We start from the raw sequence: 23,926 nt of genomic DNA on the forward strand, positions 1-23,926 counted from the left end.
ATAATGATGGACGATGCAGATGCATAGGAAGATACCAGCTTCTCAGATTTCACCTTAGCGAGGCCAAGGAAACAAAATCTGGATGATCGACCAAGAGACATTTAGCACTCCGCTTCTAAGGTTCTCCTTGATGTGCTAGCTAATCCATAGATAATTATGGTTTGCTATCTAGAACATCAAGTAAAAGGTCGGACTTCGGGAACACAAAAATCCATAAGGAACAACTAGGGAGTAGATCCTACGAAATCCTTATGGGGAGGTGGCCAATTTCCTCAAACAAGATACTACAATAATAGGTCTTCCGGCTGGGTGTGTTGACCATGACATCCACTTTACCGGTTATCGAGGGACCAATATTATAGTTCTTGGGAGATGTTCCAACCATCATATCTGCCTGAGATTCAGATCTGGTTGGGGTCAGGACAATCCAGACTCATCGAGTCTAGGAAGAAAAATGAAAGTTTGCAACACAAACCGACGAGATGAAGTTGCGAGATTCTCGGGAAATGAACTACGATAGCAAGCTCCAAAACATGAGTTGGTTCTGCTACAAACATGTGAACACTTTGTCCCAGACAAACATTATCCCATGGTAGTCTTACAATAAAACACTACCGAGTTCTGGTGGGGAACCATCATCGAGGATATCGAAGTCCTTGTGCACTTATTGATGAACTTCTTATCCTTGAGCAAGTCAATCAGTGGCTTGGCGTGCTAGGGACACATATAGAATGGAGGTAGCTAATCTCACAATCCAATGTATACTTCACACATGCATGACTGACTTGGGATGATTCCAAAGGAAGCAAAAACAATCTTTCTCGGATACACGATGGCAACTTACACCAAGTGCACGTGAATTAGAGAAAGTCACTTCTTTCATCCGAACATATACCTCATGAATGGAACACGTAAGTAATGTTTACAAAAGTTTCCAGCACTAGATGGATGTTCAACATGATCATGGAGAAGATAAAATGCTGCTGATGGGCTCAACAACAAGTCATCAGGATGACCATATAAATGGAATTCCATAATTATGTGAACAAGGACATAGCATTGGTCAAACCCAAAAGATGTAATGGTGTATGCTCGAGGGATAACCGCGAGTAAGACAACATTACGAACATCGTTGGTTCTGATTTGATTTGACGATAGCCCATACTCAAATCAAAGTTTTTATAAGATAATAGGTCCAACAACTGATCACAGGGACCCATCGATGAAGATATCATCTTTCTTCAACTAACACACCAACACCAAGATATCCCTTTGAAATGAACTAAGTTAGGTAATCTTTTATCTTCTAACTCTCCAAGTTGTCGTTTAGCTTAACCAACTAGCTCAGGGGTATCCAGCACGGATTCTTGGAGAAAGGGTGGTTTACAAGGAAACCAACATGATCACAAACTTAACATAGCGGTCAAGGGACAACCTGGTAATACTTCCGAGAAGATATTCGGGAAATCACGAACCACCGATATGTTACTAAGCTCGAGAACAATCTTGCTTTTCAGGGCAAGACGATATGATCAATAGAGCGAAGATTTGAAATAATCCTAACTCATTGATCGAGGAGTGCACCAGGAGAATGGACTAGGTAGCACGATCAATCTTAGAATGATGATTCAATAACCAACATGCTAAGAATGAAATTATTGTCCTTTAACTACCAAGCAACAAGGTTGGTAGGAGTATTGATTTCACACATCACGATTCACTTGTCGACATTCCGATTGCAACAACATGGGAACCGAGAAATGAATAATGATGGAGAGAGTATCACTGTATCAAGAGTTCATAGGATGGTGTGCAATTCCCATGATATTATTGATATAAAGATGGTAATACTCCAAGGTGGAGCAGAACAAAAGCTGCATTAGTATTTGATCTGCGGAGCACAACTGCTTTGACCCAATCCTGGATATGGATGAGGTACTGGAGTTTGTTTCTCCTAGTCATTCTGGAATAGAATGGCTTGACGGACCACAAGAGTGACAGACATCGATGAACAAATGCACGCATACTCTTGACTATCAATTGATAGACGAAGGTCAGAAAACAACTAAGGAGGGACAACTCAAAGGAACATATATCTTTCTGAGTTGTGGATGCATAGGTTAGTATGTCGAACAAGTTCAACATATTTCTTCCGGATAACCCATGCGGAAGAGGAAGGACTAGCAGATCCACAACTATGAATGGAGGACTCATCAAGAGCACTCTGGTTGTGATATTTTGGTTCAAAGAACTTCTGCCATAAGTGGTTCATGGTATTTGGAAGAAGGATATACCACGGACCTCGAGGACTAATGCAAAGGTTACTAATAACCTAAAGGAACTAGCAACACTATCAACATGAAGTAAGTAGGGTGAATCTTGGTTCGAAAACCCAGGAATAGAATACCTACTAAATAAATGGCATCACGGGATGCTTTCGAGAATGACGGTCAGAATCATCACACTGGGAACACAGAGCATGGCTGGATTACTAGATGATACTCTAGACACCTAGGGTCATAATAATAGCTCCAACATAAATGTTGAGGCAATAGAATACCTCAACTCAACAATTAGTGTGATTAACCTGGCCTAAAAGAACATCAAAATCAGAGGGAAAGGATTTTGCAAATGCACCAGATTGTTTAGAAACCTGGGACGACTCGGACAGCATAACGGCTGTAAATGCTCCAAAGGATTTAAAACATCCTACAAAATGGTGGCATAGCCACTCGAACATCATAATATCAAGGTTCTGAAATCAACTATGAATACACGGAGATAGTAGGAACTGAACTGAGGCTTGAATCCATCGATCCTATAAGTCTACGGATTAGTAACACGTGATCCTGATAGAAGAAGAGATAGCCTAGTTTCTTAACCCCGCAGGAAAGATAAGATGACTCAGATCAGAAGGGCATGAGATATAAGGAGTAAAAAGAGCCTTACGTCCCATCCCACAATCAATTCCCCTACATATAACTAAACCATTTCTAGACTCAACTTCGACTAGTTTGGCTTGGTAATCCTACAGGCAGTCAAGCTCTGATACCAAAACTGTCAGGACCCCGACTCAATGCCACATCAATCTAGCATGTAACACCTCATATCACTTTGCGGCCTCACGCACGGTATCCCCACGGGTGTCTCCTTACCTATGCCCGGGACCGTTTGCGCCTTTTGGCACACGTATATGACAGTGTCGCTAGCATCCATATGATAAGGAGCCCGGGCTGACATGGCTAGTCGTAAACCCAAAGTGGCACATACTTACAGGGACAGGCATCCATGACCCAGCATCGAACGTGTCGGTCATCAGTGAGTGAATCCAGGCTGTAGCACTGGGCTAACAGGACTCCGGTGAACCGGGCTGTAGCGGGCTAAAAGGACTCCGGTATTCATCGCGTGACATTTCCCCAAAGGGACAGACACAGGAACGAAGAAGGACACATGCCGGCCAGCCTAAGTGTTCCGGAGCAGTAGCAAGCTACCATGGCTCAGTGGAAGCACTAGGAGACATTTCCCGGTAAGAGAGGCTACTAAGGATAAACAACTAGATAGTCAGATCCCACACATACCAAGCATTTCAATAACATACACACAATATGCTCGATATGTGCAAATACAACATGGCATCACAACATGACTCTACAACTCAAGTATTTTATTCAATAGGCTCCGAGGAGCGAGATATTACAAACATGGGTCTCATGACCCAACATTCCGAGCAAACAAGTCAAGCACAAGCGGAAGCTTAACATGTCTGAGTACAGACATCTACAAATGAAAAAGGCTGAGAAGCCTGACTAACTACTAGATCCTGCCGAGGGCACAAGATCGTAGCTGAGGTAACAAGCTAAACGTCGAAGTCCACGTGGAACTACTAGCGAGACTGAAGTCTCTCTACAAAAACATAAATTAAGCAACGTGAGTACAAATGTACCCAGCAAGACTTACATCAGATCTAACTACATATGCATCATTATCAACAAGGGGATGGTGGGGTTTAACTGCAGCAAGCCAGCTTTGACTCGGTGGCTATCCTGAACTACGACTGCAAGTAACTCTTTGAGGTGGCGCACACGAGTCCACATATTCACCATTTCAATACACCACTATGGACCCGCTCCCGTCTCCCTACGAGAACGCCATCCATAGCACTCACGCTTATCTTGCGTATTTTAGAGTATCCACTTTCACTTGTCTATGAACTGTACAGGCAACCCAGAAGTCCTTTACCGCGGACACGGCTATTCGAATAGATCATATTAACCCTGCAGGGGTGTACTTCTTCACACACGCTCTCACCACTTACCGCCGTTTACACGACATGTACTCGGCAACCTTCAAGCGGAAGCCCAGCGAGGGTGTCGGCCACGACCTGACTAACCACACAAGTCTCTCGTCCAGGTTTATCGCCTATTCGGGTTCCATCCGCAAGGAGATCTGACCGGGGTGTCGCTCACGGCCCCAAACGATGTGTGCAGGGTTCCCAAGTCCACCATCCGGGTGCTACTTGGTACACCGGGCCACTGTGCCTAGTCTGTCCCAAGCCCACCTGTACCGGGTGCCACTTGGTAGACTACTAACACTACCTACAAACACCAGAAACTAGTTGCAACTCCTGGACAGAGATCGAGTTGATTAATAAGTCGAGAGGGGCACTTAAGCATTCCAATGCGTGGTAGTAACTGGTCATGGGTCACAAACACAGAACTCAGTTCCTGAGGGCGGCTGCAATGAGACAACCCACCATGTACTCCTACATGGCCTCTCACCGCTACCTTTACCAAATCGTGTTCACACACTTAGCTCACATACAGTAGGACATGTTCACACACCTCAGATTCATTCCCGATGAATCAGACCTGACTCAACTCTAAGCAGTAGCAGGCATGACAAACAAACATGAATGAGTAGGCACATCAGGGCTCAAACAACTCCTACTCATGCTAGTGGGTTTCATCTATTTATTGTGGCAATGACAGGTCATGCAAAGGATAAAGGGGTTCAGCTACCGCAGCAAGTAACAGATGAATCGTTGTTGTCCTAATGCAGTAAAAGAGAGCATGAGCGAGAGAGTGGGATTTTATCAGAATGAACAAGGGGTTTTTGCTTGCCTGGCACTTCTGAAGATAATATAGCTCTTCATCGGTGTCATCGATCTCATCGTCGGAACCACGTCTATCGAGAGGGGACAAACACCGGCAAACAAGGAAGAACACAATCAATGCAATGCAGCAATATGATGCATGAATGTGACATGGCAATATGCTGTTGATTTGAGCTAATGCAACTAGCAGCAAGTTAAATGAAGTTGGTTTGAATCAACGATTCAAATTCAAACTCCATATGTGATTATTTAAATGCCATTTAATTGAATTGTCCTAAACAGTAGTCATAAGTTGTTCTAACATGCATGAAAATGGTACATATGGATAGATTGGATTTTTCTGATCATTTTTCATATATAAATTATTTGATTTGGAGCTACGGTTGAATTTCTATGAATTTTAGAAGTTTTGGGCATTTTCTGGAATTTTTAGAATTAAATTAAATCCAGAAAATGGTTAACTACGTCAGCATTGCATCACTATGACGTCAGCGTGTCAACTGCGGTTGACCGGGTCAAATCTGACTAGTGGGGTCCACTGGTCAGTGGCACAACTAATTACCCAAATTAATTATCTTTAAGTTAATTCCAACTAAACTGTTTGTGGGGCCGGGGCCCACTAGTCAGCGACTAATTAGCTAACTAACCTAGGTTAATTAGTGTTAAACTAATACTAATTAGAAGTGTCAGGGGGTGGCCCACGCGTCAGTGATACACGAGGGGGAGGTCAAACCTGGTCAGCGGGGTCAAACCCGCCGGACCCGGTCCACGGCTCGTCGCCGGCGACAACAGAGACGGCGGAGGCTTCGGAAATTGCCCACAGGCGATGGTTTTGGGCGCGGGGAGGCTCTACGAAGAGCTGCTGCTCGCGCACAGCTGATGGAGCAGACGGCGGAAGCTGGGGTGGCTGGATACGACCGCGGCGAGGTCATCCGCGGCGGCCGAAGTTCGGACACGCGCGGGTTCGGCGTTCCGGTGCACGGCCGGACCAGCTGGTGGTCGGGGTCGTCTCCTAGGAGCAACCCGAGCACGATGACGCGCCTAGGCGCAAACTACGGGGTCTTTAGCCATGACGGCGACATGGCCGGCGGGCGGGAGCTCTCGGCTCCGGCTGAAGAGGCGGCTGGAGGGCGGGAACAAGCTCGAGGAGGAGGGGAAAAGGTGGCGGGGCTCACAGTGGATCGAACGGAGGGGTCGACGAGCTCGGGGAAGGCTTGGACGGCGTTGGAGCCACGGCGGCGATCGTCGGACCCGAGGATGAAGATGACGTCGATGGCGATGATGCAGGGCACGTGGCATCGCGTGCATCGTGGTAGAGCTTCTCGGATCCAAGGCGGAGCTCCTAGGCACATCAGAGGGGCGAGGGGGTGGCTCTGGGCGCGGCAACGGTGAGCGGCGGTGACGGCGGCTCTCGGTGGAGAGAACAGAGGAGGGGGGGGAGAGAGCCAGAGAGGAAAATCGCCACGGGAGAGAGTGAGAGCGGTTCAGGGGGGTGCATGGCGTCGTTGGAGGTGTCTAGGCGTCGGGGACGCAGGCAGGCAGGGTGGAGGTGGCCGGGGCGCGTGCCGGCGCGCTGCGGCCACGCGCTCGTCCTCCTGGCAAGGAGGAAGACGACAGGGGAAGGGCTGCTGGGCTGGGCCAGCTCCTGGGCCGCACAGGTGAGGCCCAGGTGGGCTTGGTGGGCGCCAGGTAAGTTCCAGGTGAGCCTCTCTCTTTCTTTCTGTTTTTTAAATATTCTGTAGGTTTGTTCCATTTCTAAAAATACCTAGGCAACTCCAAAAATCACCAAACTGCACCTGGTCCTTAGTTGGAATATTTCCAGCATGGAACATTTTAGTTTGGGATTATTTGAGCATTTGAAATATTTTATATAATTTAAATGCCCAAATTCAAATAGCTAGAGATTTAATCCAGTGACCTTAGAGTGACCTAGAAATCTGTGCATCACTTCTGACAGTGGTTTAGGACCAAGGCAAAGGTGATGAACATTTTAGAAGGGCATTTCAGGTTCATTGAAAATATTTTTAGTAAACCCTAATTGGTTTTAGAGGGTTCTAGGGGTTCTGTCTTCCCCATTTCAAATTTCATAAAATTTAAACATGATGCATGGATGCTAAAGCAAAAACAAGCAAGGCCTGAACTGGGGATGTGACATAGATATGATTCGAACTGTATCTATCTTGATTTGGCAACATAGACTAGAATGATATAGACCATACAGTGGCCATACTACATAGATATATGTTTGTTTCATGTTGCTATCTTGTCCACCTTACTACTAAACTGGTTTACCAAAATGAGTTTCATATACTACATTGTAAACGTGAGATGTGTTTGTTTGTTTCTCTTTTAGAACACGGATAAAATATTGGAGAAGAGTACCCCGTTATGCAATGGTAAAGGAAGTAATGTAGATAAGGTTCAAGATAGTGAGACATCCCTGTTGGTCTCCAAGAAAGCTGATAAAAACTATATTGAAGACACTGAGACAACCCCAAAGTCCTGTCTTGATGTAGTGTTCGAGTTACTGGCTACCACCGTTGGCACCAGCTCTTCGAACTCGTTGCCTGAATCAGTTCGGCTTCTTGAGTCTCAACTTCAAGTTGAAAGACATCAATAAGATGTTATGCGACAGGTAGCCGAAGGACTGAGGAAGTCCCTGCAGAATTCAGATGCATACTTTTTGGTGCAACAGCAAGTGCTGGAGGACTTAAGCGCCAAACAAGAGAAAGTTAATAAGCTTGCTAAGCATCTTGCCAGCATTATGGGTACCCAGGATATTGTTTCTTGAGCTCTTCTGAAGTGGTTTCAGTGTGGACTTGTTTTGCTGTGGCGTTTATATGCTATTGTGTTCCCTATATTTGCACTGGTGGCGAACTTTGATGCCCAGTGGATGTAATATGTGTAATAGCCGTGATAGCCTAGCGTAAGTTGCTTGATTATTTATTTCCTTGTTGTCTTGTTTATTTGTTTGCTTGTAGTCAGTGCAGTTCTTTTTCCGCGGTTTGCTAGTGGCTGCAATAACCTATTTTTTAAAACTAGGCCACAATAACCATGGGCTAATATTTACTATAGTGACACTTTGCCTCCTACGGGCCATAGAAACAGTGGGCCTTCTATGGGCCGTAGAAACAGTGGGCCTTCTACGGGCCGTAGAAACAGTGGGCCTTCTACGGGCCGTAGAAACAGTGGGCCTTCTACGGGCCGTAGAAACAATGGGACTTCTACGGGTCGTATCATCAATGGGCCTTATACAGGCCGTATGATTGATTGGCCCAACATGGGCCAAACAGACCGCATTATGGCCGTAAACGGGCTAGAGTTGGAATCGTCCGTTCATGGGCCGACCATAACGGGCCATCGTTAATAGGCCGTATTTGATGACACTATGAAAACGGCCCAACGTACTAACGGACCACAAACGGGCCGACTGTAACCACGGGTTGAATTTGGTCCACAAGCAGAAAATGACAGTAACGGGCCGTAAGTAAACGAATGCTGGAAATGAGCCCAAGAATAAATGGGCTCTGAGAAGGCCGAAAGATAACATGGGCTGGAAACGGCCCAACGGAATAACGGGCCGTTAATGGGTATAAAGTGATACACTGTTCTTTATGGGCCAGTTTCACCACGGGCCATTAATGGGTGTAAAGTGATAGACTGTTCATTACGGGCCAGTTTCACCATGGGCCGTTAATGGGTGTAAAGTGATACACTATTCATTACGGGCCAGTTTCACCACGGGTCGTTAATAGGCCAAGAGTTACATAGGGCCTCATATGGGCCGAAAGACGTCATGGGCCATACATGGGCCAAAAGTGAAAACGGGCTGGAATCATATTTGATGGCCCAGATGACGCTACTGGGCCTAATTCAGATAGGGCATAATGGGCCTTGGGTTAGAGGGCTGTAAATTGGCTATATGCGAACATGCCGTTAACTTTTGAGAACCAAGGTATCAATCCAATAGGAGACGGCACACAAGTCACCTAGTACCTGCACAAACAATCAAGAACCTTGCAACCAACACAATAAAGGGGTTGTCAATCCCTTCACGGTCACTCGGAAAAGTGAGATCTAATAAAGATAGTAAAGTAAATATTTTTGGTATTTTTGTTGTATAGATTGGAAAGTAAAGATTGGAAAATAGTAAACGAGATGCGATGTAAATAAAAGAGATGTAATATGATAGAAAAGATACCCGGGGGACATATGTTTCACTATTGTCTTCTCTCAAGATAGCATGTATTACGGTGAGTGAACAAATTACTACCGAGCAGTTGATAGAAGTGCACATAATTATGAAGACATCTAAGGCAATGATCATGAACATAGGCATCACGTTCGTGTCAAGTAGACCGAAACAATTCTGCATCTACTACTATTACTCCACACATCGACCGCCATCCAGCATGCATCTAGAGTATTAAGTTCATAACAATGGAGTAATGCATTAAGCAAGACGACATGATGTAGAGGGATAAAGTCAAGCAATATGATATAAACCCCATCTTTTTATCCTCGATGGCAACAATAAAATACGTGCCTTGTTGCCCCTACTGTCACTAGGAAAGGACACCGCAAGATTGAATCCAAGCTAAGCACTTCTTCTCCCATTGCAAGAGAGATTAATCTAGTAGGCCAAACTAAACTGATAATTCGAAGACACTTGCAAAGATATCAAATCATGCATATAATAATTCATAGAAGAACCAAATAATATTCATAGATAATCTTGATCATAAATCCACAATTCATCGGATATCGGCAAATACACCACAAAAGAATATTACATCGAATAGATCTCCAAGAACATTGAGGAGAACTTTGTATTGGGAATCAAAGAGAGAGAATAAGCCATCTAGCTAAGAACTATGGCCCCGAAGGTCTGTGGTAAACTACTCACGCTTCATTGGAGAGGCAATGGTGTTGATGTAGAAGCCCTCCATGGTCGATTCCCCCTCCGGGAGACCGCTGAAAAAGGCCCCAAGATGGGATCTCATGGGTACAGAAGGTTGCAGCGGTGGAAAAGTGGTTTCATGGCTCCCCCTGATGTTTCTAGGGTATAAGAGTATATATAGGCAAAAGAAGTACATCAGTGGATCTATGATGGGCCCACGAGGGTGGGTGGCACGCTAACCCCCCTGGGCGCGCCCTCCTGCCTCGTGGCCTCCTTGTAGTGTCCCAGACTTCAACTCCAAGTCTTATGTATTGCTTTTGGCCCAAGAAAGATCCTCGCGAAGGTTTCATTCCATTTGGACTCTGTTTGATATTCCTTTTCTGCAAAACTCTAAAATAGGCAAAAATATATAGAAACTGGCACTAGGCCTACAGTTAATAGGTTAGTCCCAAAAATAATATAAAAGAGCATATTAAAGCCCATTAAACATCCAAAACAGATAATATAATAGCATGGAACAATCAAAATTATAGATACGTTGGAGACATATCATTATTCTACTCCATTAAGTGATCCCACCAAGTTCATCATGAAAGCCAAATAATCCACCAAAGAGTCTCAGATATATCCTCAAGGTCACTGATATAAACTCATCAAGTCATTTTTCCTCTATTCCTATATCCTCAAATCGGTCTTCCCTATGGCATCGTCGGTTCTTGTGCTATATTAGTATGATAATGTGCTCGTTCACTATGTCCACTAGTTCCATAATGGACCTAATGTTGAGCAAGGTTACGGATGTTTAACTCGTTCTCTTGCAATTCTATGGGTTAAGCACATGGTTAAGGATTCGAGCTGGGGTATCTCGTGAAGTCTTGAAGGGTATAGGGATGGGTTTCTAATCTTGAGGGGTAATCATAACTCTACAGGGGTGCACTTGGTCGAGGAGGCTGTAGCAAAAGTCTTTAGTGCTAGTTCGTTGTAGAATCCTTGCTGCATCATGTCTTGATGCTCTTCAGTTGATGAGAGGGATGAGAGGGAAAAGTAGCATAGAGGAGGGGAATGCCTAAAGGAGGTTCTATAGTGCAAGTGCAAACAAACAGGTGCCAAAAGGGCCAAACACACACAAAAGACTAGGTAAGTGATATGGTAACGTACTTGTTGCCTAGGGCAAAAGGGTGACTGATATCAAAACACAAACAAATAAAAACAAGCACACACAATCATGGTTCTATTCGAACCATCATACAGACTCAAATGCGCATAGGGGTTACTCGACTCATCCTACCCTAGGGGTTCTCGGACTCAGTAGTCGTGCTTTATTCTGTGCCTCGTGCAGCCTTCCGGGTTTTCCTCAGGTGTCGCTACATCTCTTGTAGTTGTTCGATGAAACGATCCGGGTGGAGCCTGAAGAATCTTCTCGCCTGATGAGCTGATGGGGTGAAGGTGGTTCCTCCTAGTTGGCATTGACTCGGTCTTCTATTGTCTTATTAATTAGGACGATCCCTTTTGCCTCGTAAGGCATCAAGGGTTCTATGTAAGCAATCCTTTTTGCAATGACATTAACAAGGCATAGTAGAGGTCCAACCTGTCGGTTTCGTTGATGACCATCGACACCAAGAGCAGGGGATGAAGAGAACCATTTTCCTGCTCAGTATAGTGAGGCGGACTAAATGGCGAGGTTCTCATCCACCGATGGTCGCCGATATAACAACGGTAGCAACAGGGTTACTCTATTAGCGATGTATATCATGATCTTGCATATCCAATGCCCTGATCGTTGCAGGCTAAGGTTGCTCTTGGGGCAGTATCGAGGGTGTCACCATCTTCTGAGTCTTGGTTCCCTCAATCCCTGAGAAGGTGTCTTTTGTCTTGTCTTGGTGTCTCCAAACTTGTGTTCAGAAGATGTGGGTGAATGTTTGGCAAGGAGTCTTCCTTCTAGGCTATCCACGAGGATTCCAAGGAATCCAGTGGTTAGGGGAATAAGGGTACTAGCGACCATTACAAAAAGTTTTGAGGGGGAGAGATCAATAAGGAAATTATATCTTTAGTTTTCGAAAAGAAACTCAAAAGGGAAGAGAAGTATAGATAGTTTTTGAAAATTAGGGATAGTTTTGGAAATAGGTTTACCCTAACTAATGACCATGCTAACTAAGGCTTCCTACAATCAGGGTGGCTCTGATACGAGCTCTGTGGGGACCCCGATCGTAAGTCATGATCACTGAATGCACATGTACAATGATCCCAGAGATCAATGTTCACTGAACACACAGAAGCTGAATAACAAGAGACATACATCCATACATACCATTTTACACAAATTATGACCATTATGGTCAAGTCTTCAGTATATCATCGCAACGGAAATCTTCGTTGACAATTCAGACCCATGTCATCTGCCTTAACCCTACAGGTATTCTAACTGGGAAACGTCCTAGTTCGCATGTTCGTCACCAAAGAACTCTTCCTCGAACTCCTGCTCTTCCACACCTGGCTAATTAAATAACTAGTGGCAAGCGAATGAGTACTTTGCATGTACTCGCAAGCAACCCATGTTTCAGATCAAGGTAACAATGCATGGAATATAACTAAATAACTTGCAAATGCGAGCTTGAGTGAAATGACATGATCAGGCCTCTAGTAAAACATGCATCATAAGGATTCAGATTTCTGTGTGAACAGGTTATACATATCAACATAAATAGAGTTTAGAACAACTGTAGCTTAATCAACATGTCAAGTCTTTACTTGACCCATGAAACTTACACATACCAAGTTTGTAAAATTCTGGACATAGTTTAAGTAGCACCACCCAACTGTCCTTGACCATTGACACGATTATTCGAATAGTTTGACACTCTGCGGAGGTACACTTTACCCACAATATCCGGGAAGCTTCCGTGTCATCCACGACCCGCAGTACCTCAAGTACCCAGGGTAAGCTCCCGGTCAGTATCTTTCCCCAGGTGACACTAACATAGAGTCCCCTGATGACCCACAAGTATATGGGATCAATTGTAGCCTTTTCGATAAGTAAGAGTGTCGAACCCAACGAGGAGCAAAAGGAAATGACAAGTGGTTTTCAGCAAGGTAATGTCTCCAAGTGCTGAAATTGTAAGTAACCGAGTAATTTGATAGCAAGATAATTTGTACGAGCAAGTGACGGTAATAGTAGCAAAAGTGTAGCAAGGCAGCCCAATCCTTTTGAGGCAAATGACAGGCCAAAACGGTCTCTTACGATAAGCAAAGTGTTCTTGAGGGTACACGGGAATTTCATCTAGTCACTTTCATCATGTTCACTTAATTCGTGTTTGCTACTTTGATAATTTGGTATGTGGGTGGACCGGTGCTTAGGTGCTGTTCTTACTTGAACGAACATCCTACTTATGATTAACCCCCTCGCAAGCATCCGCAACTATGAGAAAAGTATTAAGAATAAATTCTAACCATAGCATTAAACTTTTGGATCCAATCGGTTCCTTACGGAATAGCGCATAAACTAGGGTTTAAGCTTCTGTCACTCTCGCAACCCATCATCTAATAACTACTCCACAATGCATTACCTTAGGCCAAATATGGTGACGTGTCATGTAGTCGACGTTCACATGACACCACTACGGGAATCACAACATACATATCATCAAAATATCGAACACACATCAAGTTCACATGATTACTTGCAACATGATTTCTCCCGCGACCTCCAGAACAAAAGTAACTACTCACAAATGATAATCATGCTCAAGATCAAAGGGGTATTAAATAACATAATTAAACTTAACACATAATCTTCCACCAAATAAACCATATAGTAATCAACTACAGGATGTAATCAACACTACTAGTGACCCACAAGCACCAATCTATAGTTCCCGTACAAAGATTGAACACAAGAGATGAACTAGGGTTTGAGAGGAGTTGGTGCTATTGAAGATGTTGATGGAGATAGACCTCCCCAAGATGGGAGATTTGTTGGTGATGATGATGACGATGATTTCCCCCTCTGGGAGGATAGTTCCTACGGCAGAATTGCTCTGCCGGAGGGCACAAGTGCTCCTGTCCAGGTTTCGCCATGAGACGGTGGCGCTTCATCCCAAAAGGCCTCTCCTTATTTTTTTCTAGGTCAAAATGACTTATGTACCAGAAGAAGGGCACTGGAGGTGGGCCTGAGTGAGCACAACCCACCAGGGCGAGCCTGGGGGCCCATGCGCGCCCTGGTGTCTTGTGCTCACTAGGGTGGCCCCCTCCAGTACTTATTTGCTCCAGTATTTCTTATTTAATCCATAAAAAATCCTCGTGAAGTTTCAGCTCATTTGGAGTTGTGCAGAATAGGTAGCCTGACGTAGCTTTTTCAGGTCGAGATTTCGAACCGCCATAATTCTCCCCCTTTATGTATACCTTGCATATTATGAGAGAAAAGGCATTAAAATTGCTCCAAAAAGCATTATTATACTGCAAAACAACATAAATAACAGTTGGTAAACATGATGCAAAATGGACGTATCAACTCCCAAGAAGCGAAAACCGAAATCGAAAAACATGTCCACATGCTTAGAGAGAGAGGTGTCGATAAAAACAAAAATATGGACATAGCAGCATCATGTAACTTATTATGACATCAACAAACTTTAACATAAAACTTTTATTATAGAACTTTTATCATAGACTTCTCATGAACAAGTAACAATTCATCACACAATCGAAGTATAAAGTATATACTCTATTGGAAACCAACAACCTATGTTCTCAGTCAACTTTTGCAACAATTCATCATCTTTTCAGGAAGGGTCACGTATCGGAGCCTTTAGGCAACTTCACATACTCAGCCATCATTTAGTCTTCTATGATTGCTAACACTCACCGCGTACACATGAGCAAAACGTTTCAACCGAACACATAGAAAGATAGGGGCTTATAGTTTCGCCTCCCAACGTATGCACCTCAATGGTGATGTCAACAATAATAACTCATGCTACCCATATTCAACTGGATATTTGTGCCTAGATCTTTCCTCACCATAATATGTTTGCCAAAGGAGAAAATAAAAAGGAATAGAGAAAAAACCTTTGACTCTTGCATGAAAGTACATACATAAAAGTAAAAGATAGGCCCTTCACAGACGGAAGCAGAGGTTGCCATGCACTTTTTGTTTGTATGCTCAACCCCTTAGTACAAGAGAACGTCACGTTATATTGCCCCTCATGATGGCAACCTTTATTATGCAGTCTATCGCTTTTATTATTCGCCATCACAAGTTCATACAACGCTCAATTTTCTCTTACACTAAATGATCTAACACTTTTAGAAGCAATTTTTATTGCCTTTTTGCACCGATGACAACTTACTTGAAGGATCTTACTCAATCCATAGGTAGGTATGGTGGACTCTCCAAATAAGATTTGGGTTTAAGGGTTTTGGATGCACAAGTAGTATCTCTACTTAGTGCGGAATTTTTGGCTAGCAAAGATAGGGGCAAACACCACATGTTGAAAGGATCTATGAAAATATAACTTGTATGTGAATACGAACAAACATAAATCATTATGTTGTCTTCCTTGTCCAACGTCAACAATTTTGGCATATAATATTTTTATGGGTGCTCAAAATCACAAAAGATTTACAGGATAGTGTATTTGCATGTGAATCTTCTCTTCCCTTATTAATTCTTTCATGAGTTTCATCATTTACCAATGCTATGTTTGTTAATCTACAATAAAATTTACTACTTATACTTTTCCTTATGTAATGTCACCACTTACCATAAGATTACCATATGATCTTTTTCATTTATTTCCTTTCTTTTTCTTAAAACATGAAAGTAAAAGAAACAAAACTCATACTAAACTTTATTATATATCTCGCACACTATTACAAAGATAGATCACTAAGAAAACTCACAAAAAGAAAGGATCGAAGTAAACTTTTATTCATCTAAAGCAAAAGATAACTATGGGTCGAACTAAGAAAAGTAAAGGCAAAAGATAGTGGAGTTGATACAATACCGGGGCACTTCCCCGAAGCTTGGCGAAAGCCAAGGGGAATGCCCATACCCGATACTCAATTTTCTTTAGGTGATGAAGAAGGAGGTGGTGGTGATGAAGTAGTAGCGACCCGGTCCTTATGGACCAAGAGATTCTCCAATCTACGGATGACGCTCCGAAGGAAGGTGATGTGCTCTTGATGCAGAATATTTTCACGAGTACTTATTTTGCACACGAACCGTTTCAATGATCCCGAAGGCTACAATCTCAGTGGGGGTAAGATGTGCATAGTAAGGTTTAAGGATATCTTCCTCTTCCTCATCAGCAGGCAGGACTTGCTCGATCACTGGCACTTGATCTCCGGTGGCCTCCTTGCTCTTGTCCTCCTTGGCTGCTCCAACGGGCTCTTCCCTCTTCAGCTCGACCTTCATCAACCAAGCATCCTCTTCCATTTAAACCTATAAGGACCCTGGCCAACCTGCATCCAGAGTGCTCCCCCAGATTGAAGCTTCGTCAGCCGTCAGATTTGGTCAACTTGATCTTTTGGCCGTTGGATTTTCACCAGCCGGTCATCAGCGGTTTTCACCGCGCAGTATCTTTCCATGCCCGATGACCGGTGGGCTCGCTTCAAGTGGCTATTGGCTGGGTGAGACTTTCCAGGGTTTGTCCAATCAGCTCCTCGCGCGCCGCGCGTGCGACGTGCAGTCTGTGGCTTGGTCGTGGGCGTGAACCCTAGCATCCACAGCCGCCACACCCCCTCCTCCCCGCCTCGTCTCCTCCCGGCTCCCCCATCTCTTCTCCCACACCGTCACCTCCCCTCTCCCCACTTGCCTTAGCCACCTCCTATGCTCCCCCGCACCGCCGGCTCCCTCCCTCGTTATCTTAGCTAACCCCATGGCGGCGGCCGGGTCGGGTTGGAGGCAAAAGGCCATGGGGAATCTGGTGTCTTTGGGCGCAACAGAGGTTGATGGAGCTGGCGATTCGGGCATGCTCCCGCCCTTAGGCGCTCCACGACGGCGGCCAGTTCGGAGGGAGAAGGCAGAGAGCGATGGTGAGTCCTGCACCTCTGGGTGGAAGCAGCAGGGTTGGTCGAGCAGTGAATGTGGTCGGGGTCAGCAGTTGAAGGAGGCTCGCCAGCCGGAGCAGCAGGAGGTGATTCAGGTTTGCCTTCACCTCCTGACTCTCTTCTCCCCCTCTTGTCTCATGGATGGTTGCACTGACTGCAGGAGCGCCTCGAGGAGTGGAAGGGGGAGGTCGTGCAGGACATGCCAACAAGAGCATTATAGCAAGGAGGATAGAATATTCGATCAGCCATATATCTTCTTCTCGATGCAGCCCCGCATGAGGAGTCATTCTAGGTAACTTCTTGCATCTCGGGGAAACATTGCCAAATACTTACTGAAGAAAGGGTTCGCTTTCTTGTTCCCATTGCTCGATAAGCATGCTCATGTTTCTCTCTCTCCATTTTGGAAGCCACTGATTCAACCATTTAGTACTTGTTGTTCTGTCGCTGAGTGTTCCCTTAATGCATGGCACTTTAGGCATCCTGGGGTGATTCAAGATGCTCAGGTGTATCACACTGCATTCTACACAGGTCAGTTTTGCAGGCTGCTCTGAGATACACTGATTTAGATACAACCACATGTCTGCAGCAATTTCTTACTCTCGGTATAAAAGTACTTCTTGCTTTCTTTTTTTCAAATGCACTCCTGCTTCACTTCAACTCCCAACTATAGTTGCATATCTGCTATATTCCTGATTCAATTAATTCTGTACCAGACCAGCTCATGGTGTGAGAAGCATCTCATATGGTTCACCGAATCAATTGATGAATCTGAAGCGATTCAAGAGGAGGAGAAAAAATTGTTTATGCCTATAGGTTGTCCGAACTACACCTTTAGTTCTAACTACCTTGTTTGTTCTCCTTCTGTGTGATATCACTTTGTTCTGTATAGTTGTCACTGGGACCTATATATTACTTCTTGCATGAATCATGGATGTATGAAGACATCATGTCAGATATAATATAAAGCAAAATGCATATGAATACTTTCGATGCAGCCCCGCATGAGGAGTCATTCTAGGTAACTTCTTGCATCTCGCGGAAACATTGCCAAATACTTACTGAAGAAAGTGTTCGCTTTCTTGTTCCCATTGCTCGATAAGCATGCTCATGTTTCTCTCTCTCCATTTGGAAGCCACTGATTCAACCATTTAGTACTTGTTGTTCTGTCGCCGAGTGTTCCCTTAATGCATGGCACTTTAGGCATCCCGGGGTGATTCAAGATGCTCAGGTGTATCACACTGCATGCTACACAGGTCAGTTTTGCAGGCTGCTCTGAGATACACTGATTTAGATACAACCACATGTCTGCAGCAATTTCTTACTCTCGGTATAAAAGTACTTCTTGATTTCTTTTTTTCAAATGCACTCCTGCTTCACTTCAACTCCCAACTATAGTTGCATATCTGCTATATTCCTGATTCAATTAATTCTGTACCAGACCAGCTCATGGTGTGAGAAGCATCTCATATGGTTCACCGAATCAATTGATGAATCTGAAGCGATTCAAGAGGAGGAGCAAAAATTGTTTATGCCTATAGGTTGTCCGAACTACACCTTTAGTTCTAACTACCTTGTTTGTTCTCCTTCTGGAATTTTATGTTGCCTTGCATTCTGCTCATTTGGCGCATTTGTTCATCACAAAGTGGAGGGGAGAGGTCTGGCTGCTACCAATGGGAAATGGGTGCCTCTCCAGTCAACCGAGAGACGACAAATCCAACTGGAAAGGGCTCTGGTGATCTTCATGTTATGAGTAATTGTTCGTGATTTTCCTTGCTAACAGTTGTTATCTTTCAAGCCTACAAGTTTAGCCCTGTATGCAATACAACATTTAAGCAAATAATTTGTGCTTTATCTTTTGAAACGCATGTGCAGCATGTTTTTTCTCTTTTATCCAAGCTACTATGCAAAATTGTATTGTTTTACGGCCATTTGGTTCATAGGAGTGAGCTTTGTAGGACTGGGATATTACATGCATGTGCAGTATTACAGATACACAGTTAGCTGTCGAATGGTTCTTATTTGTAGTTGTCTTAAATATTACTTCAACACACGGTGTTCTCTTCTTGATTCCTACTGGAAAGGAAGCTAGGCGTCGGCGCACGGCAATGATTCGGGTGCCTGCGGCATGACGGCGTTGCAGAAGCATGCTTCATTCTTCGATGGCAAACAAGGACGCATTTATTTTCCGTTCAATTTCTTTTTGTTCCCTACGCTTTTTCTCAGAGAGATTTCTCTAAGTGATTCTTTGTTTGATGTTCGTTGATTCTATCTCACGTACAATTTACCCTCCTTGCATATCAGCGTTTCGGGCGCTCGGATTTGGATTTGCAGCCTCCACCATGAGTGCCACCTTCATCAATGGCGTCCTTGGCCCCCAGACAAAATAGGTAATCCTTCGACAGCAAAAATCATACGTCTTTGTCTATATGAGTTATTTTCTCTATTGGAATTTAATGTTCCTGGTTAGCTACTTAGCTTGCGACTGCAACGTAACCTTGCTTTCCTGAGAAGGCAACACAACAACGCATCATTTTTCTGCGATTTTGAGCTGATAATTCAGTGATGGCATGGTAGGCTAGCTACCTAAGCCATAAAGTTGTTCTGTTGAAAATTACAGCATGTGTGTTTGAGAGAAAGGGATGGTAAATAGGGGACTGGAACAAGTGGAGAAGAAAGTTATTAGTTGATTCTCCCATCTGATAGAAATCTTCTCATGAATGTTTTTTTATTTAGTGATCAGATGTGAGATCTGGAACATTGAAGAGCAACAATGGACAGAAGTATTAGATGATTTTCGGAAGACATGGTTGCCTATGGAGTATTTTCACGATTAGGTTTCCATCACTTGGCTCCTGAAGGCATGATGCCTCATTTTGATTCTCTTATCTCGGTGTGTTTGTATTCAGAAAATTAAGGCATGATGCCTCATTTTGATTATCTTATCTCGGTGTGTTTTATTCAGAAAATAGATTTACTTATTTTTGCTTTTTTAGGGCTATAACAAGAGAAAACTCCATTGTTGAAAATCTTTTAAAGAGATCAAGGATAAAAAAATCCAAGTAAACTGTGCTTTACTGCCGTATTTTTAATGCACACCTTAATCTGTGTTGGGACGATGTTGCTTTTTTTCCAGAAAATGTTTATTAGATGGAAAATACTCAGCATTTAAAGTTTTTCCCCAATTGTTTTTGTGCATGCAAATATGATCTGATTTCCTTGCAGCCAAGCCAATGGACATGTGCAGAGGGCCGCAATGAGGCAGACGGCAGCGGGTGGCAGCAATAGGGGTTGGCGGATGCTCCGAGACCATGAAGAGCCTGTTCAATGGTGTATTCCCTCCATGTTCCTTTTTTGGGGGTTCCGTTTCCAGATTGGCGTGATGCAATTCTGAGTTGTTGTGCGTGTGTGTTGTGTGATGCAGATGAGAAGGATGACATAGCGAAGGAGGATTGCGACATGGTAGTTCCCACAATCGCGCAGTTGGAGAGCATGCACGAGTTCGGTAAACTATGTATTCTATTGGTATAGCTCTGAAAGGTTAGGATGCTTTGGGTCACAGCCTGAACTATGTATCTCTGGATATTATTACACTTTCTGCATGCTATTTCCTATTTTTTAGACATCAATTTCTGTGAATTGTGGTTGAACTATGATACTTTAGGTGGCATGCTCAACTATGTGTAGTGTCATTACCGCTTTCTCCCCTGATTGTATTGTCCTTGCCATGTTATCCCCTAAATGTTAACTCTTGCCATGTTATTCCCTAAATTATTACTCATTTCTTCTTTTGCCAGTGTTCCGCTTATGCATCATGTATTCAGTACCAAAAAACGAGGTATGCTTCTTTACATTAAACAGTCTTTCCTTCTCAGTATATATGGAAGTATATGGGATGGCTTCCATAGAATACTTGTTTCTGTACTATATACTAGATGATAATTTCCTTGCATGCGAACATGCTAATTAGTAGCTGCACTACATTCCTGAAGCTTTTTTGAACTATTGGGAAACATGAGAGTTGTTACACAGAAGTAAATGGTTCTTGTTTCCATTTCAAACAAAACGAAGGCTAAAAGTTGCTACTTCTGTAGTACTGCTATAGAACAATTAGTGTTTAGCTAGACTGTCAATCTTACAGTTTGTTACTAACCGCTGCCTCTGTAGGCTTATGTCCAATGCTGGTGGAAAAGCACCTGGGGCTGGGAAGAAAGCAAAGCTGTAGCTATCACGCACCGTGCATGCATGCAATTAGAATTTACAAAAACAATTAGAAATTGTGAATTCTAATCAGATTCATTGTATTACCGGATCTTTTGCATATCAGACTCTCCTTTCTGACATCCGGTGAAGTTGTGGTGCAGGAGAAGAATGAAGATTTTATAGCTCTAGCTTCCCCCTTCAGATAGTCATGCTCTCCTCCTGGTTTAACATCCAGTTGTAGTGTGATAGCTTTGGCACACTTTAATGTAATTGTTCTGGTTTAAGATCCAGCTATAGTGTGATAGCTTCGACACCCTTTCACACACCCACACCCACACCCGCACCCAAATGAAATGTATAGATCTCGCATATTTTATCTGTCTACTTGTTTTATGAGGAAACAACTCGACTAATGGTTAATGATCAGGTGTTGGGAACAAAAGGTGGAATGCTCATTAATTATTAACTGTCTTTGCTGTTCTTACCATATGGGACTGTGCACAAATGTAAATTTACAAGAGAAATCCAGTGCATATGTTATGTTTCTAAATTTTCCCTAAATTGTTTATGTAGAATTTCTTACCTGACCATCAATCTATTTGACTACAAGAACCTGCACCATGCTATTGTACTTTTAGTCATACCCATCTTATTTAGTTTCTCGGGTTTCTAGCCCCGCTGACTTTCCAGGTGATTGTTAAGTTAACTAACACTTAATTATGTTCTCCTATTAGCCAAGCCCATTGGTTGGGTATGATTGTGTGTATGGAAAATTTGATGCCTGGGATATGATCTCGCTCCTATTTCTCATGATGCTATGTTCTGCCTGTTACATGACCTCGTGTTATAAATCTACTACATAAGTACCTAGAGATTCATTTCTTTCATTTCGGTGCCTACATTTGATCATATACGAAACTAAAAATGATAAGTAGAAGGTATAGTATGTTGGTTGTCGTTTCCAGTTTGATTTTCCTTTAGAACGATAAACAAGACAGAAGACATGAGTGGCTTCTTTCGCTTTACATCATGCTATATTTGCATCTTTAACACCATCTCTTTCCATCAATATTGAGATGGTTCAGGGTCAAAGGCAATGAAAGATTGTTTAAGTTTTGATTTCCATCTTTATGCAGAATTATACCAGCGACTGTCCTATTACTATCCCGCTTAGGATTACCTACGTCTCTTGTCGGCCCTTATGGTCTAATGTTCCATGGTCTTTTTTTCTGAAGCACTTTTTTCTGTCCTACTCCCTCCGTCCGGAAATACTTGTCATAGAAATAGATGTATCTAGACGCAATAGTTCTAAATACATCCATTTTTATTTATTTTTACGACAAGTAATTTCAGACGGAGGGAGTACATGACAAGTAGTTTGGAGTGCCAACAGGGCTAGGACAGTTAATCAACCACAAAAGAACTTGGATTAATGGTATATAGTATAGTATGGTTACTTTCAGCCTGACATACGATGTTTTATGCGTGTACTTTTAATTTGGATGCAATAAGACTCTGTACTACCAAATTAAAATGTGTATGTATATCTCATTGTAGACAGCGGGCATCTGCACCATTTGGCGCAACGGGTCACACATGACTTTGTTCGTGGGCTAGGCTAGGTAGCGTACAAGCCTTTCAAATACATGTCTTCATATGCACAACAAAGAGTTTTTTTTGTGCACATGGAAAATAAAAGTTTGGTGGCAAACACTGCTAAAAAATACATCCTTAATTGATCTATACATCTTATACAAATATGTTTTTTTTAACTTAGATTTCTCATCGTGATAATCATATTTTAAACTAAAACAATACTTCCTTAGCTGGTCTACATGTTATACAAATATAATTATTTTTGAAGCTCGGATTTTGCAGCGTAATAAACAAATTTTAAATATAACATGGTTTAACACATGGGCTTTCTACTACGAGTATTGAATATGTCCTTGCAAAATGAAACTATTTTCATCGACAACATGGCTTTAGCGGGTCTCTGCGTCATTTGGCGCAACGGGTCAACTAGTATTGTTAGAGGAAGAAGAAGACATGATGCCTAGCTCAATAGATCTGACAAAAAACAGTGAGAAAAGAAAATAGGAGATTTCTCCGCGATACGGTGGCCAAGAGGTATGGGGGGTATATAAAGATTTTTTTATCTTGGGAAACAAGCAAAACGGGGGAAAACGGAGTCCGGAAGGTACCCGAGGTGGGCACAACCCACCTGTGGGCGCCTGGCAAGCTAGGCGCGCCCTGGTGTCTTGTGCCAACCAGGGTCACCTTCCTCGTAGTTTCTTATTTCCCTAATTTTTTTAAATATTCCAAAACTGACAAAAAATACTTTGCGGATTTTTCGGAGTCCGTTTACTTACCGTATCACGTACATCCTCCTTTTTTCACAATTCTGGAGTGTTCCGGAAGGTTTCTTTTATGTGTTCTTTCGGTGTCATAGTTTGGATAATATTGCTTTCAACATTAATGGGCGTACATGAGATATAATGTTTTATTCGTTGCCCATTAACAACCTTCGGATTAGTTCCTTTAGCATTATTTATTTTGATAGCTCCAGATCGATAAACCTCCTCGATAACGCAGGGTCCTTCCCATTTGGAGAGGAGTTTTCCTGCAAAGAATCTTAAATGAGAGTTGTACAAAAGAACATATTC

At 43.1% G+C, this 23,926-nt stretch overlaps 1 long non-coding RNA gene across 15 annotated transcripts; it reads left to right on the top strand.

Annotated features, from left to right (window-relative positions):
• The first annotated feature begins 16,669 nt into the window (after nucleotides 1–16,669).
• On the top strand, nucleotides 16,670–21,722 carry LOC119363607. Of its 15 annotated transcripts, none has more exons than XR_005174145.1 (9): nucleotides 16,670–17,155; nucleotides 17,221–17,352; nucleotides 17,536–17,588; nucleotides 17,774–18,313; nucleotides 18,499–18,816; nucleotides 19,362–19,447; nucleotides 19,794–20,597; nucleotides 20,855–20,895; nucleotides 21,225–21,722. It is a non-coding gene; the product is annotated as an uncharacterized LOC119363607 (long non-coding RNA). The 15 variants fall into 15 exon arrangements; XR_005174146.1 differs by having other exon boundaries at nucleotides 19,794–20,562; XR_005174139.1 differs by having other exon boundaries at nucleotides 19,794–20,895.
• Nucleotides 21,723–23,926: the final 2,204 nt, after the last annotated feature.

The sequence above is a fragment of the Triticum dicoccoides genome, chromosome 2B (genome assembly GCF_002162155.2).
Source record: "Triticum dicoccoides isolate Atlit2015 ecotype Zavitan chromosome 2B, WEW_v2.0, whole genome shotgun sequence".
Classification (NCBI taxonomy): Eukaryota; Viridiplantae; Streptophyta; class Magnoliopsida; order Poales; family Poaceae; genus Triticum; species Triticum dicoccoides.